Here is a 4,129-nt window from a genome sequence, read left to right as displayed (position 1 = left end):
TTGTTTTGAGACTTCATTAGCCTTCCCACCCTTCAAAGTTCCCCTTCTTTGCTATTTCATTGGGTTTTTTTTTTCTTTATGGGTGACAAAATGTTCTCCTTCAAAGTTCTCCAAAGTAAAACTAAAGACATTTTGCATATGGGAGAACTTCTAACATCAAAGTCCCCATAAATCCATCTCCCTACCAGCATTGACCCTGGGGCCCCACCAAAATCTTTACTTCTTCTCAAATTATTCTTTACCAAGTGATTCCTTAAGATTGTCATGACCTTTTATTTATTTTGACATGCACAGTTAATAATAATCAAAACTCCCATATTTATCTGGTTAAATAGCTTTGAAGTACCAAATCCAGTCTGAACTGACCTCCTGTTAGGCACTGTGCTAAACACTTTACAAATATTGTCTTATTTAATACTCATAAAAACCCTGTGAAAGAGGTAATGTTATCCCCATTTTGAAACTGAGAGAACAGAGTCAGACAGAGATTAAGTGATTTGGCCAGGATCAAATAGCTAGTGATTTTCCAAAGCCAGATTAGAACTCAGATCTTCTTGTCCACAGGATCAGAGATCTAGCCAAAGTGCCACCTAACTAAAATCCTTAGTGTCTTAATCATTGGCCTGGAGTAGACTTGCATTTTGTTTTCTGTCCATTCTTAACTGCAACCTTTTTCTTTTCACTAAAATATTTTCAGTTGCTCAAGATCATATTTCCTCAGGAACATTTCAGTCATTTTGTGGAAAATTCTACAATATTATTTATTATAAGTTAAGGAGACTACATAAATCTAAATTTAAAAATCAAGTTATTTGTCAGTAGAAAAGCATTTTTTAGCCGATGGGTCATAAAGGTAGTTATAAGTCTGTGTAACTTTATCAATATTGTCAAAGTGAGTTGCTTTGCCTTTTAGGGAATGAGAAAAAAATCAAACCAACAACAAAAATGATTATTTGTTAGGTTTAACTTCAGGCTAACTGACCACCTGGAAGAGATTTCATAGAAGAAATTTTGATATTGTGACAAAAGTTAGACTACATAACTTCTAAGGTATCTTCTAGATCCAAAATAAAATTTAAAAAAATTTTATCAAAAACAGCATAGCACTGCAACATGGCTACATTAGGATAAGCTGTTCATAAGAGATCAGAGGTTAGGATAAATTGAAGCATGGTACATCTTAATTCATGGCTGCTGAGCAAAGTGATCTATTTCACCATAGACACTGCTATTTTGTAAAATGCTAGACAAATGGACAATGTCTTCTCTGGCCCAGAAGAATAATGATATCTTTATAAGTGAAGGATTTTTTCCTCAAAAATAATATTTCTTAAAAATTTGACTGGAAACATTTTTTTGGGGGGGTATTATGGAACATAATAGGTCATTGACATGTTATGTTAGTGTTTTATGTAATTCCAAGTCCAAAGATTTTTTGTTAAGTAGACTTTTTTCTCCTCCTTTCTCTTATATGTGACTCAGAAGACCCATTTAGGATGAAATAAGAGTCATCTTTTCCACTTAGGATTTAAGCCAGAAGCAAACTAAACCTGTGTAGGAGGATAAAAACATTAAACAAACTTCCTTTCTCCTTTTACATTTTGTTCCTGCAAGCTTTACAATTCTGGGACTGGTTCTCACTGGAAACAAAGATGTCTAAATAGAACAAGATTTGACCTTTCTCATATGTTTGACCTCTCTCATATGCTTGACCTCCATAAAAATACGTGTTGACAGTGTTTTATATTAGAGACCAATCAGTCATGATTCCAGGGTTAATACATAGAATCCTTTCCCATTAAAGTTTCTAGTACCTACTTAATAAAATTAGTTTCTCATAATAAATATTTGTCATTATTACGTGATAGTTTCAATGTTACAAAAGCTGCTTTTGTCATCTGTTCAATCACATAGCACACTAACATAAGATGAAATATAGATCATAGAATGTCAGAGCTGGAAGGAAGGTTAGAATAGCTCAGTCCTCTCACAGTAAGTATGAGGGTACTCTGACCCAAGAAGGGAAGTGGCTGCAAAATTTTACACAGTTAGCAAGCAAATGTCAGATCTGAGACTCCAAACCAAATCTTCCATGGGGTGGCTAGGTGACATGGTGCATCGAGCACTGGCCCTGGAGTGAGGAGGACCTGAGTTCGAATCTGGCTTCAGACACTTAATGTGTACTAGCTGTGTGACCTTGGGCAAGTCACTTAACCCCAAATTGCCCTGATTTTCCCCCTCCAAAAAGAAAAAAAAAACAAATCTTCCAACTCTTAATGCAATCCCTTTTCTCACTGCACTGTTACCAGAATTTATCACTAGAAAAACCCTTTAGATTTAATCAAGTCCTTCTTCCCAACTCTCCTCATGCCACCTTTTTCACAGTAAAGAAAACTAATACTGAAAGAAAAAGAATAACAATATCATAAGATCATAAATTATAGTATCAAAGATTTTGAGGTAGAAAGGACCTGAGAGAAAAAGTGTCCAATCATCTCATTTTACATTTGAGGTAACTAAGGCCCAGAGAATTTAAGCAATTTACACTGAATTCACACTGAAATTTAGAACCAATACAACTAGGAAGGAATTTGACTTTCATATTCAAGAAGAATTGGCAGGAAGGCAGCTAGTCATAGGTACCACTTTCATGCCCTGGGTTTTTTCTGTTGGTCCAGGGCTCAGTCCTGGGCCTACAGGGGACGCATAATTTGGCAATGACACTGTCTTGGCCATCATGTGTAGTTGGAATGTTAGAGTACATAGAGTGCATTATCCCACATGCACTTCCTGTCACCTTGAGATCTCTAGGAAAAGGTGTTTGATGAGTTTGTTCATTTAGTTTTGACACCAATGACATAACTGTAGATATTCAGATCATACTAAGCCTCATAAGTGATGATATAGAGGTTGTTATTAGACCATATCTGCAGTAAAGTTTCCCATGTGATAGACACTTGTTCAGAATTATAATGCCTATTTCATAGAACTGAATTGAATTAATTCATTTAGTGGATCACTGATCACTTACTATGCATATATAAGATATTTCAACAGGCACTATAGGGGATACAAAGCTAAACATGATATGCCTGCCTTCAATCATTACAACTTAAGAAAAATAAAAATATATAATTTACAGATTATTACATGCTAAATTCCATTAAATTTAGTTCTAGGAGCGTGCTAACCCACAAATAACAGGCATAAAGCCATTGAAATCAACCTCCCACTGAACTCGCTCTCCAAACACATGACTCCCTCACCTTCCATGTCATTGAAATGTGTCACCTGAATTAATTTCATTACAATTGCTAGGGCTCTCCTTCCATTCTTCATCACTAATCCCAAGAAAGTCCTTCATTCTCCTAATTGACTAGTACATTCCTGAGGCTACCTCCTGAGGTTTCTAAATACTCAACAAAGTGCCTACCTGCTTCTTCCAATTAAATCAATAACATTTTATTCACTAAGCATTTATTGAACACCTAAGCTCTGCTAGACACTGTGCTAGCCTCTGTGAGGTACAAGCTAAAAATAAGTCCCTTAGCATAAGGAGCTTTTATTTTAATGAAACAAAACAAAGTGTGTGCAGAGAAGCATATTCAAAAATATATAAAGGGTGAATAAAAAGTGCTGGGGGAATGAGTGAGTGAACTAGAAACTGGATGGGATCAAGGGACACCTTTTTAAGGATGTGATACCTGAAATCTCCTTTGAAAAAATCTATAGATTATGTGAGGAATGCATGAGGCACAGGGGAAGTCCAGATAGCCTATGAAAAAGCAAGAAGGAGGGGTGGCTAGGTGGCACAGTGAATACAGCACTGGCCCTGGAGTCAGGAGGACCTGAGTTCAAATCCAACCTCAGACACTTGACACACTTACTAGCCCTGTGACTTTGGGCAAGTCACTTAACCCCAATTGCCCTCCAAAAAGCAAAAAAAAAAAAAGCAAGAAGGCAAAAAATAGATTATACTATTCTGAAATATCAAATTGGCCATTTAGATCGGAATGTAGAGTGTGTATAAGTCAGTACTGTGTGATCATCTAGCAATAATAGATTAGAGCTAAAATGTGGATATTATCCTAGATGAAAAAAGGGAACTCTTGTAGGCTCTTGGCAGGGA

This window comes from Petaurus breviceps, unplaced genomic scaffold (assembly GCF_028583685.1).
Source record: "Petaurus breviceps papuanus isolate PSGF00001 unplaced genomic scaffold, PetGlider_PUasm1.0 90977, whole genome shotgun sequence".
NCBI classification, from domain to species: Eukaryota; Metazoa; Chordata; class Mammalia; order Diprotodontia; family Petauridae; genus Petaurus; species Petaurus breviceps.
This window is presented reverse-complemented; position numbering follows the sequence as displayed.